Genomic DNA, 13,766 nt, shown 5'->3' with positions numbered 1-13,766 from the left:
CAGTAGTTTGTATGGCCTCCACGTGCTTGTATGCATGCCTGACAATGTCAGGGCATGCTCCTAATGAGACGACGGATGGTTTCCTGAGGTATTTCCTCCCAGATCTAGACCAGGGCATCACTGAGCTCCTGGACAGTCTGAGGTGCAACCTGGCGGCATTGGATGGACTGAAACATGATATCCCAGAGGTGTTTTATTGGATTTATGTCAGGCGAGCGTTGGGCCCATTCAGTGGTATTAATTCCTTCATCCTCCAGGAACTGCCTGCATACTCTCACCACATGAGGCCGGGGCATTGTTGTGCACCAGGAGGAACCCAGGACCCACTGCACCAGGGTAGGGTCTGACAATGGGTCCAAGGATTTCATCCCGATACCTAATGGCAGTCAGGGTACCATTGTCTAGCCTGTAGTGGTCTGTGAGTCCCTCCATGGATATGCCTCCTGAGAACATCAAAGACCCACCACCAAAACAGTCATGCTGAATGATGTTACAGGTGTTCTCCACGGCTTCTCCAGACCCTTTCACGTCTGTCACATGTGCTCAGGGTGAACCTGCTCTCATCTGTAAAAAGCACAGGGCGCCAGTGGCGGACCTGCCAATTCTGGTGTTCAATGGCAAATGCCAATCGAGCTCTATGGTGCCGGGCAGTGAGCACAGGGCCCACTAGAGGATGTCGTGCCCTCAGACCACCCTCATGAAGTCTGTTTCTGATTGTTTGGTCAGAGACATTAACACCAATGGCCTTCTGGAGGTCATATTGTAGGGCTCTGGCAGTGCTCATCCTGTTCCTCCTTGCACAAAGGAGCAGATACCCATCCCGCTGATGAGTTAAGGACCTTCTACAGCCCTGTCCAGCTCTCCTGGAGTTACTGCCTGTCTCCTGGAATCTCCTCCATGCTCTTGAGACTGCTGGGATACACAGAAAACTTTCTGGCAATGGCACGTATTGATGTGCCATTCTGGAGGAATTGGACTGCCTGTGCAGTGGCCTCCACCTGTAAAACTATTCCTGTTTAAGGGGTCGTCTCTTTGTTGCCCATCTAGTGCACCTGTTGTTAATTTCAAAAGCAGCTGAAACTGATTAACAACCCCCATGCTACTTAACCACTTCCTGTCCGGCCCATGTATATAAACGGTCAGACGGGAGCAGTGCAGGGGCGGGTGGCCATTTACAAACATCCTCCCCGCTCTCTGCTTGTGCATGCTCCCTGGGAGTGCGCGGCACCGCGATCCGATGACCGCTGTGTCCACCAATTGTTGTACGGGACCTCTGTGTGAGGTCCCGATCATGTGATCACTGATTTGCCAATCAGTGATCACATGAAGAGTAGTAAGCAAGATGTCACTTCTGACATCATTCTTTACTACGTGTGAAATCTATGAATGATCACAGAGGTCACATGGTACAAGGCTTTTCACAACAGCCTTGTACCATGTGACAAGCTGTGACCAATCACAGCTCACACAGTATTACTCAATGGCTGCAAGAATGCAGCCAGAGAGAAGGAGAAATGATTCCTTTATAGCCTTTATGGGTGTAAAAGCAATCAGTGTAAAAAAAAAAAAAAAAAAATCTTCATCACCCCCCACAAGTAGTACAGTGTCACTATGGTGACACTGTACTGCTAGGGTGACAGTATGTTAAAAAAAAAACAAAAACATAAATGTAAACAAATTGTTAAAAAATTATAATTTTTGGTTATAAACTAATTTGGTTTATTTATTTTTTTTACTAAAAAGATAATTTAATCATTTTTGGCCAAGATTTATGAAGAAAGATTATTTATTTACAAAATTTTATAAGAGAAACACTTTTATGCAACATTTTTGGACTTTTTCATTTATACAGCAAACAAAATAAAAATCCTAGTGGTGAATAAATACAACCAAAATAAAGTTTTATTTTTCTAAAAAAAAAAAAAAAAAAAAATTCATATGGGTACAGTGTTGCATGACCGCGCAATTGTCTTTCAAAGTGAAAAGCACTGAAAGCTGAAAATTGGCCTGGACAGGAAGGGTAAAAGTGTCTGGATTTGAAGTGGTTAAAAAGTGTTCCTTTAATTTTTTTTGAGCAGTGTATAATGGAGCTGTTTTACCTGCCAAAGGATTTGTATCTCTTTCCATCTATTCCTGAGATTTACGCAGATCCGTCATACAGCACAGACCTGTTTGGCAAGGTAGAAAACATACATTTTTTCCAGCTGCAGTTAGGGAACACTTACAAGTCTCATTTCTGCTATTTAGCCTGTGACTGGACAGTGAAAGAAGATGCAGCTTACATCTCTGTCTATCTTTGTCTACTATTGGCATGCTTTTTAATAGCAAATGAGTACTGCCACGCAACTGACTAATCCTTGTGCTGCTTATCACTTGGTTATCCAGAGCTATACTGTACAGGTACAATAGGAGACCAAATCAAATGTAGGTGCTTATACTGCTTGTGAATAAAAAATACATTTAATAATAAATTATTATAGAGCTCCATTCATTTGAATCTTCATATCTGCCTGGATTTTTAAAACATTTGCTTCTTCAATGATTTATGTCATATCCTCAACTGTCATCTTGCTTAGACTTAGCTTTAGAAAAAAAAAATGTTTCCTTTTTATCAACAGTCTGTCTGATCCAAAATCAGAAGCCTCCCACATTTGGAAGACATAATTACTTTGTCAAGAGGAGAAAGAAAAGTGCATACAAGATTCCGCCAAACAAAAAACAGGGAACTAAGTTAACCCCAGTCTCTTCCAAGCCAGTCCCCTCTAATGCGTTTTGTTCTCTCTTAATTATAGATGGGAAAAGGGGTGTGGCTTGGGAGGAGACAAGCTGAAGCTTATCTGCCATACACTTGATCTGGTGGTCTCCTGATGTGTGCTGCAGTTTCTCCTTTTGACAGACTGGTTGATTGGGCAGGCCCTCTGGAAGCTAGCTTCTGGCAGTGTTTGGAGTCATCGGGCTGATACATTGGGGCTTAGAGCAGTGTTTCGCTGTTTATACTGTTCACAGCTATTACCTATTTACATAGTCAGGTTGAGGAAAGACACAGATCCATCCGGTTCAACCCAAAAAAAAAAAAGAATAAAAAACCTTCATATACCATATCCTGTACCCACATGTAAGCAGGTTTGAACTAGTTAGGTGCTGCCCCGGACAGAAGGGTTAACTTAGTTCCCTGTTCTTTTTGTTTGGCGAGATAATGGAGTCTGACCCACTGCTCCTGTGGATATAAAAAAAAAAGGCAGTGGGCCAGGGCTAGAGAGCTTTATTCTCCCTGCAAGAGAGTTCCACCCTGTAGGAGACCAAGAGCCCTGCTTATGATCCATCAGCTGTACAGTCACTTAGGAGCCCAAAAGATGTGAGAACTATCCAACTTGGGGTTCACCCCAAAGACACCAGCCGCATAGCTTGCGTATGATTAGGGATTAGAGACATAGGAAAAAGACTGTTCTTTTGCTGGGCTTTGTACTGTTTTGCACTGTAAAGAGTTAAATCTTGCCTTCTACCTGGTCTGAAGTTCTTTAAAGGAGTGTAATGCAAATAACCAGCACCTATGGTCTAAAGTTTGGGTCACTAACATATGTGGTATGAAGAGTCAGTACATCTACAGTCATCTTATTGCAAGTTCAACATGGGGTTGCCTTGGGCAACAGAGGTGCAGTCACCTCGGAAACATGTGCTTGTTATAGGTGGAACGGCCTCTAGCTGCGAGGAAAATGTCATCAGCACGTCCTACAGCGCATTCTGTTTCCCTTAGTAATCGGAGTGGAACTGTATCACAGAGGCCCCCATCCTGTACAGAGGTACGGAAATTCCAGAGTTAGAGTCAAATGCACATTGCAATCTATGCTATGTGCATGGCGGGGTTCCATGTTTCTGCCAGAACCATAGTGGAAAACGCTGGACAGGTGTGTTTGGCACAACCCACCTAATTGCAAGCTACCATAGGAAGATGTACATCTACACAGGGACCCAAGAGTTAACTGGAGAACAGTTATGGAGTACATTCATTTCTAAAAGGGCCTAGTAAGGTCGAGTATTCCCCCATGGCAGCCTCAGCCTTGTTCTGGGGCATTGGTGAAAGAGAGTAAAGGTACCCCATATGTGTGTGAAGTAGAGTGATCCTTTTACAGGTGCCTAGTGCAGCCAAGAAGACACCAAACCAGGCGTAGTCCTCACATGTGATCCACACTTGACTCCCAACGAGTTCATGAGGAACATGGAGGAAGGTCCATCATCAGCTACCCTCATGCCCTACTAACACACAGATGATCCAGAGGAAGGCAAAAACCCCTATAAAGCATGGTCCAATTTACCCCAGCAGGGGGGAAAAATAGATTCCTTCCTGATCCTCCAGGACATTCGTTGGTATAACAATCTCTGGTGTTATTATCTATATACAAGTTTGTGCATTTATGACTGCATCCAGCCCTTTGTTTTAAAACACTCTACTGAGCTGGCCAGAGCTAGTTCTTGAGGAAGCTTGGTAGCGTGCTGCACCCTTTTTTATATTCTGCTTTCCCGCTGAGGTTCAATGTCCGTGATGCTTTGTTGTGGTTCTGAAACATGTACATAATGCTTTTCAAAAACATCTTTTCCTGGCATTAACAAGTATTTAAAGTGTTACTAAACCCACAACAGTAAAATCAGTCTGTATATGTAGTAAAGCATTCTTGTTATACTCACTGTGGAACCTAAGGGGTTAATCCTCTGCATTGTGTAAAAAGGCTGTTTGATCCTTTCTTCTCTTCCCCTCCTTTTGTTGAAATGACCACCTGATACAGACTGAATCCGTAGTCACATGCACATGCTCATTTTGGTGTGTATTGCTAGAGAGGTTTTTTTTTTCTTAGGAGAGTGCATGTGATCAGCACAGGGCCAATCAGCACTGTCCAGACAGGGTCACGACTTTCACATCCTCCTAGAGCAGAAAGAAAACTCCTCCTACAAGCTTTAACCAGTGCTCTGCGGAACTCACAAGATGTGATCAGCACAGGACCAATCAGCGCTGTCTAGACAGAGGGTCAGGGGTCCTGCAGCCTCAAAGGGGAGCATGAAAACTCCTCCTACAAGCTTTAACCAGTGCTCTGCTGGGCACTGTTAGAATTCACAACACTGCTCTAACTGCTGATGAGAAAACGTATTTAACAGTTTATATTTACTAAAATCATTGCATTTCCATGTTCTGTGTACTGTGGGAGACTGCATATAGTGAATGCAGGGTCCTGGGTTTAGTAACACTTTAATTAAATTTTCTATTATATTTCCAAATGACTCAAGATACTGATTCTCCTGTTTCACCAAAAAAGAAAGTTTTAATCCCCCTCATAGTGCCACACTGTTTCCTATATGTGTCTAGATGCCCATCTAGATATGTGTTTAGAATGAAAAAGATGGTGGTGGGAAAGCACTAGCATTTTTTCTGCTTTTCCTTTGTAATGGAGTGCATTTTTGTTTTTGGATTCACTCATCAGCAATGGTGATACTTATATGACTACAGCCTTTGTCACTTCCTGGCTATAGTTCAGGTTACTTTCTGAATCCACCCATGCTCATTCAAGTGCTGTTGCTGTACAGCTCCCTGAGTGTATCGGTGGTTAGTTATTTCATCTTGTGGTTGTCATTCCCTGGCTGCAGACATGGTGTCCCTGAATATATTGTGGTTCTTGAATATAGTAGGGGCCACTGCCAGGGGCTGGCAGTTGTCACTCCTGGCATTGTGGGTCTACTAGTGGTCGAACACTGTGTGCAGAGATCGTTCTCCCAGTCTTTAATATACATTTTATTGATTTATTACAGTTATTTATATATCACCCACCATTTATATTGTGCTTTACATATTGTTCATTCACAGAAGTCTCTGCCCTCAAGTAGCCTACAATGCAAGGTATCTACCTCACGTGCATACATACACATGAGGTCAATTTAGACAGGAACCAATAAACCTGCCAGAATCTTTTTGGAGTATGTGAGGAAACTGCAGTACAGCCACAAAAGCAAAGGGGGAACATGCAAACTTGATGCACACAGTGGCGTGGTTGGGATTCAGACTGTTGACCCTAGTGCTCTCTGTCAGCTCCCAAATATCTGTTAGAGACCAGCAGTTCATCTGCGTACGCGTAGTTTTTTCCATTAAAATGGCAGCACAGAAGAAGGGCAGGGGGAGGTAATTTAGGAGCAATCAAGTTCTGCTTTAAGATGTATTAAAAACCTGCACAAGCTCACAGATGAAATGCCTAAACCTTCAGATTTTAATGCTCAAAGATACCTACTTTACTCCTACTTCAACTCCCAAGCTAACCTGACACGTTTTCAATGGTTACTGAGTGCCTCCCCTGTGCCTAAGCCAAGACAGGAACCTATAACTATTCACAGAATCTGTCCCTTCCTATTTGGACACCAACTTCTTGACCCCCAGGGGTGCTTTTAATTCCTAATAGGTCTTATAAATTATCACAAATTTACTTTTTAATAATGCATTCCTTAAACAACCACCAGCTCCTGTTTATAGATCAAACTTTGACTACTAGATTTCAGGGAGGATCTCCTTGTTCTTGGGGAAGGCTTTAAATGTAGGTCTGGACCCAGATCTGGATACCTCTGCTGGCACATTATCTATTCTCATATGCAGCCCTGAAACACTTTCACAATTGGAACCTGGCACCTGGTGGATTGTTGAAGGTGATTGTGCGCATCAACTAGAGACTATAGTTATTATTCAATAGTCAATAAGACCTACTCCAGGATAGACCTCTTGGTCATAGACCAGTTGTTCCTAGTCTTCCTCAAAAAAGCTGCTATAAATCAAATGCAAAAGTAACATCACTGGGAGGTGGAGAGTTTGTTGTAGAAAGGATATTATGTGGGGGAGTTCCTAGGGTTTCCACCTCAAGAGTCAGTTGTAAATATCCAGGAAATCCACCTTGGAAAACAAATACAAAACGCCAAAGACTGGAAAATGATGAGCCCAAGCTGAATGCTCTTCACCTTAAATAAACCAAAATTCTAGACAGCCCCACACAGCAAAAGTATAGATACCTGTCCCATACCTGCCATTCTATGAACAAGGCAACATTAGAAAGCAGTAGAACAATAGACATATACAGTACATTCTTTAAACATCACTGTTTTATACTGTATGTGTATCTCTAATACTAATCTTATTGCTCATAAATTTAAAGACCTTTACAATGATTTATACAATCTTTGACTTTCTGGAACTTAGGACATTGATAGGTAGTGGATACTTGACATTCAAAATTACCTGTAGATGGTGAAATGCCCTAAATTTCCTTCATACTCTGTTTCAGACCTAGATCAATCAATTACCCTCTAGGAAATCAAACACATAATTAAAGACCTCCCTAATAGGATAGACCATGCCAGGTGGTTATACTTTTACATACTTTAGAAAACTTCTGCCACTCCTCACCTCTTTACCTTGGTCCTAATTTTAACTAGCAAAAAGAGAAACCCTCCCAATAGGAGCATTATTAGCATATATTACTGTGATCCCAAAAGAAGGAATGGGCCATGCTTCATATGCAAAATATCACCAGTTGTTTTGTTAAATACGAAAACTAAGATCCACTTTAAAATCCTGGCAAATCAACTCAAGGTGTTCAAATATATTCCACCCTGAGAGAAGCTAGATATAACAAGCTCTGCATTTAGCTCACTAGGTGTAAATCCAGAGTTATCCCAGTTCTTGTCTTTTACTCTGTATAGATGCCCAGAAGGCATTTGATAGGTGGTCAGTTGTTCATGGAGGAAACCCTTAAAGCTTTAAAGGCTAAGTTACCCTTTAAAAAATATGAAATTCACATATTTGTGCAGGTAAAAAAATGTGCATTTATATTTTTTTTCTGAAACCTGCAGAGCATTGCACACACGATCAGCAGATCATGGGTGCAATGTCAGGCTCCTACAGAATCTCAGTATAGAGATTGCACATGTTTATTGGCAAGCAGATAGATTGTTGAACTACAAGAGCGCTCACCAGCGTCAGCGCAGTTCATTTAGAACTACAAGCCATAGACGCAATGGTAGATGCTGGTTGTAGTTCATTCATTCACAGAACTCTGTGAATGAATGATGCAGCCATGTGGACAGAGTATTTTTGAATTGAGAATTCCTGCTCGTTTCTGATGAACTGTCCGAAATTTTCTACATGGGTGAGTCCATCATATGCGTCTTAAAAATTAAATGGAGCCAGGTGGAACATATTCAGCTACATAAAAGTTGCATCTGATCAGATACAGGTGTTGTTCTGGTTTTCTGACAGCTGCCAGTGTGCTTCTGGAAGAATGGTCAAACATTCCCATAGACAAGCTCCGAAACCTTGTGCACAGCCTTCCCAGAAGAGTTGAAGCTGTTATAGCTGTAAAGAGTGGGCAAACTCGATATTGAACCCTACGGACAAATCTGGGATGCCATTAATGTTCATGTGCGTGTAAAAGCAGGCGACCCAATACTTTTGGCAATATAGTGTATCTTTTGATAGAACAGAGGCTTGGAGGCAAGCTGCACATGCTAAGTTTGGTGTGTATTGCTAGAGAGTTTTCTTTTTCTTGGGAGAGTGCATTTGATCAGCACAGGACCAATCAGCGCTGTCTAGACAGAGGGTCAGGGTTCCTGCAGCCTCAGAAGGGAGAATGAAAACTCCTCCTACAAGCTTTAACCAGTACTCTGCTGGGCACTGATATAATTCACAACACTGCTCTAACTGCTGATGAGAAAAGGTATTTAGCAGTTTATATTTACTGAAATAATTGCATTTCCATGTTCTGTGTACTGTGGGAGACCAGATATAGAATGCGAGGTCCTGGGTTTAGTAACACTTTAACAAAATTAAGAGTAATCAGGACATTAAAGGAATCTGCGTAGGTTCCACTGAACAAACGTTTTCCTTATGCAAATGAAATTCTGTTCTATATCACCTCTAACCCTTTTCTAGAGTTACAACACTTTGGGGTACTTAAAATTTTAAAGTTAACCTAAAAGTGGTAGTGAAGTACAAAAAAAAGGCCCACACTAGCACAATATGACAGACTTACTGTACTTTAAAATAAAGCCCTCCAGCTGTCACCAATATCGGCGCTTTCAGCTTTATATGGTCTCCCTTTTGGGTTCACGGGCTCCGGCCATTTGAATGGCCAAGTCATGATGATGTTACTCCCATGCATGTGCCTGGGAGTCAGGGTCGCGGCACAGTCTCTCAATGGACCATAATCCAGTATGCTGTCTATTCAGAGCACAGTGTGCATGCACTGGTGACATCACTTGCCCCTGTAGATGTGAATATTGATTAGGAGATATTCACTGTACTTACAGGTAAGCCTTATTATAGGCTTACCTGCATTTACAAACCATAAAGTGGACTTTACTACCGGTTTAATAATTTTGAGATCTTACCTTTAAAATTGCCACATACAAAGATTAACACCTGTCATCAATCTTACATTTTGTGTGTGCAAACAATAATCCCTAAAATATTTGGGCATCCTTTTTGCCATTTCTCATTGTCACGATCCCACGATCACTGCCACCAATATGTCACGATCGCGGCATCAGACCCCAGACCTTCTCACTAGAGATGAGCGAAGAAATGAAAAATTCGATTCGACTGATTCGGCGAATTCGTGGACAATATTCGATTCGAGTCGAATAAATTCGCTGTGAATTTAACTTAAAAAAGGGTGTTTCTAGGCTTCAGAGAGACTTAATATTAGTGCAGAACACTGTACCTTTAATTTAAATGCCCTTGGAGTCTGCTGGGGAAGAGAAATAATACTGTCTGTCAGTATGACATGCAGATGAGTGCCGTCGATCTTAGAATCACTGCACACTTCACTCCTTTGGCCAGTCACGGGGCCAAAACCAGTGTTTGGAGCCACAGTGTGGCGGTGGAGGCAGCAGCAATGGGAGGCCATACAGCAACCTATGACAAAATGGAAACCAGCAGGAGCGTGAGGAGACCTGAAAGTGGCACATGGCAGAGTGGGAGCAATGGGAGGCGGTACAGGGACCCAGGTCACACTGTGGGCCCAGCAGCAGCGTGACCAGGCGGTACGGGGGCCCATGGCCGATATGGGGCTTGGTGGCACCTATGGAAGGCCTGTAATCTGCCAGCAACCTATGACAAAATGGACAACCGCAGGAGTGTGAGGAGATTTCAAAGTGGCACATGGCAGAGTGGAAGCAATGGGAGGCCGTACAGGGACCCAGGTCACACTGTGGGCTCAGCAGCAGCGTGACCAGGAGGTACGGGGGCCCATGGTCGATATGGGGCCTGGCGGCACCTATGGAAGGCCGCTAATCTGCCAGCAACCTATGACAAAATGGAAAACCGCAGGAGTGTAAGGAGACCTGAAAGTGGCACATGGCAGAGTGGAAGCAATGGGAGGCCGTACAGGGACCCAGGTCACACTGTGGGACCAGCAGCAGCGTGACCAGGAGGTACGGGGGCCCATGGCCGATATGGGGCCTGGCGGCACCTATGGAAGGCCGCTAATCTGCCAGCAACCTATGACAAAATGGAAAACCGCAGGAGTGTAAGGAGACCTCAAAGTGGCACATGGCAGAGTGGAAGCAATGGGAGGCCGTACAGGGACCCAGGTCACACTGTGGGACCAGCAGCAGCGTGACCAGGAGGTACGGGGGCCCATGGCCGATATGGGGCCTGGCGTAACCTATGGAAGGCCGCTAATCTGCCAGCACCCTATGACAAAATGGAACCCTGGGCTGGGGCAGGCAGAACCGCCGTATCTTTATCACGTTTTTCACAGGCCACCGAATGGCGACGCTGCATATGCTGACGCAACGCTGTAGTCCCAACATGGGCCCCCTGGCCACGCTTGACTTTCTGGCCACATAGTCGACATACGGCTACGTTTACTTCCTCGGGCGGCTTGACGAAAACTTGCCACACCGCCGAGTAGGAAACTTTGCACACGCTACTCCTCACTGGCTGACTGCTACTTCCTCCGTGCACACCGGCACCACTACTGGCTGTGGTGGTAGGCTGCAGTGGAGCTGCTGCTCTACTCCGTGGCCGTTTGCCTCCACTGACACAGCTGCGACCCTGCTGCCTCCTGGCAGCAGCAATGGGAGGCCGTACAGGGACCCAGGTCACACTGTGGGCCCAGCAGCAGCGTGACCAGGCGGTACGGGGGCCCATGGCCGATATGGGGCCTGGCGGCACCTATGGGAGGCCGCTAATCTGCCAGCAACCTATGACAAAATGGACAACCGCAGGAGTGTGAGGAGATTTCAAAGAGGTACATGGCAGAGTGGAAGCAATGGGAGGCCGTACAGGGACCCAGGTCACACTGTGGGACCAGCATCAGCGTGAACAGGCGGTACGGGGGCCCATGGCCGATTTGACCTCATTCATCCCATAGTCCTGCCGACTCACGAATAGCGTGGCCTCCTCAAAGGGCCTGAGCAAGCGCAGGTGTCACACATGAGCTGACAATGGCTGACATCTAAGTTACACAGGGAGTACCTTTATCCGCTTTTAACATCAGGAAATCTGTGATGGCCTTTAGCTGTTCGTAAAGGCGGTCTAACATATGTAGGGTTGAATTACACCTTGTTGCAACGTCACAGCATGAGGAGTCGGTACGGGGGCCCATGGCAGATTACATGTCTGGCAGCAGCAATGGGAGGCCCGTAATCTGCCAGCACCCTATGTCAAAAAATTCAACACACCAGCAGTGTGAGGAGACCTGAAAGTGGCACATGGCAGAGTGTGGCGATGGAGACAGCAGCAATGGGAGGCCGTACAGGGACCCATGAGAGACTCTGGACCTAGCAGCAGCATGAGGAGGCGGTATATAGGGGCCTATGGCAGATTAGGGGCCTGGCAGCAGCTATGGGAGGCCCGTAATCTGCCAGCACCCTATGTCAAAAAATTAAACACACCAGCAGTGTGAGGAGACCTGAAAGTGGCACATGGCAGAGTGTGGCGATGGAGACAGCAGCAATGGAAGGCCGTACAGGGACCCATGAGAGACTCTGGACCTAGCAGCAGCATGAGGAGGCGGTATATAGGGGCCTATGGCAGATTAGGGGCCTGGCAGCAGCTATGGGAGGCCCGTAATCTGCCTGCACCCTATGTCAAAAAATTTAACACACCAGCAGTGTGAAGAGACCTGAAAGTGGCACATGGCAGCAGAGTGTGGCGATGGAGACAGCAGCAATGGGAGGCCGTACAGGGACCCATGAGAGACTCTGGACTTGGCAGCAGCATGAGGAGGCGGTATATAGGGGCCCATGGCTGATTAGGGGCCTGGCAGCAGCTATGTGAGGCCCGTAATCTGCCTGCACCCTATGTCAAAAAATTTAACACACCAGCAGTGTGAAGAGACCTGAAAGTGGCACATGGCAGCAGAGTGTGGCGATGGAGACAGCAGCAATGGGAGGCCGTACAGGGACCCATGAGAGACTCTGGACTTGGCAGCAGCATGAGGAGGCGGTATATAGGGGCCCATGGCAGATTAGGGGCCTGGCAGCAGCTATGTGAGGCCCGTAATCTGCCTGCACCCTATGTCAAAAAATTTAACACACCAGCAGTGTGAAGAGACCTGAAAGTGGCACATGGCAGCAGAGTGTGGCGATGGAGACAGCAGCAATGGGAGGCCGTACAGGGACCCATGAGAGACTCTGGACTTGGCAGCAGCATGAGGAGGCGGTATATAGGGGCCCATGGCAGATTAGGGGCCTGGCAGCAGCTATGTGAGGCCCGTAATCTGCCTGCACCCTATGTCAAAAAATTTAACACACCAGCAGTGTGAAGAGACCTGAAAGTGGCACATGGCAGCAGAGTGTGGCGATGGAGACAGCAGCAATGGGAGGCCGTACAGGGACCCATGAGAGACTCTGGACTTGGCAGCAGCATGAGGAGGCGGTATATAGGGGCCCATGGCAGATTAGGGGCCTGGCAGCAGCTATGTGAGGCCCGTAATCTGCCTGCACCCTATGTCAAAAAATTTAACACACCAGCAGTGTGAAGAGACCTGAAAGTGGCACATGGCAGCAGAGTGTGGCGATGGAGACAGCAGCAATGGGAGGCCGTACAGGGACCCATGAGAGACTCTGGACTTGGCAGCAGCATGAGGAGGCGGTATATAGGGGCCCATGGCAGATTAGGGGCCTGGCAGCAGCTATGTGAGGCCCGTAATCTGCCTGCACCCTATGTCAAAAAATTAAACACACCAGCAGTGTGAAGAGACCTGAAAGTGGCACATGGCAGCAGAGTGTGGCGATGGAGACAGCAGCAATGGGAGGCCGTACAGGGACCCATGAGAGACTCTGGACTTGGCAGCAGCATGAGGAGGCGGTATATAGGGGCCCATGGCAGATTAGGGGCCTGGCAGCAGCTATGTGAGGCCCGTTATCTTGCAGCACCCTATGTCAAAAAATTAAACACACCAGCAGTGTGAAGAGACCTGAAAGTGGCACATGGCAGCAGAGTGTGGCGTTGGAGACAGCAGCAATGGGAGGCCGTACAGGGACCCATGAGAGACTCTAGACTTGGCAGCAGCATGAGGAGGCGGTATATAGGGGCCCATGGCAGATTAGGGGCCTGGCAGCAGCTATGTGAGGCCCGTAATCTGCCTGCACCCTATGTCAAAAAATTTAACACACCAGCAGTGTGAAGAGACCTGAAAGTGGCACATGGCAGCAGAGTGTGGCGATGGAGACAGCAGCAATGGGAGGCCGTACAGGGACCCATGAGAGACTCTGGACTTGGCAGCAGCATGAGG

Source organism: Staurois parvus, unplaced genomic scaffold (assembly GCF_062004578.1).
Source record: "Staurois parvus isolate SC_StPar_1 unplaced genomic scaffold, SC_StPar_1.0 ptg000059l, whole genome shotgun sequence".
Lineage (NCBI taxonomy): Eukaryota > Metazoa > Chordata > Amphibia > Anura > Ranidae > Staurois > Staurois parvus.
This window is presented reverse-complemented; position numbering follows the sequence as displayed.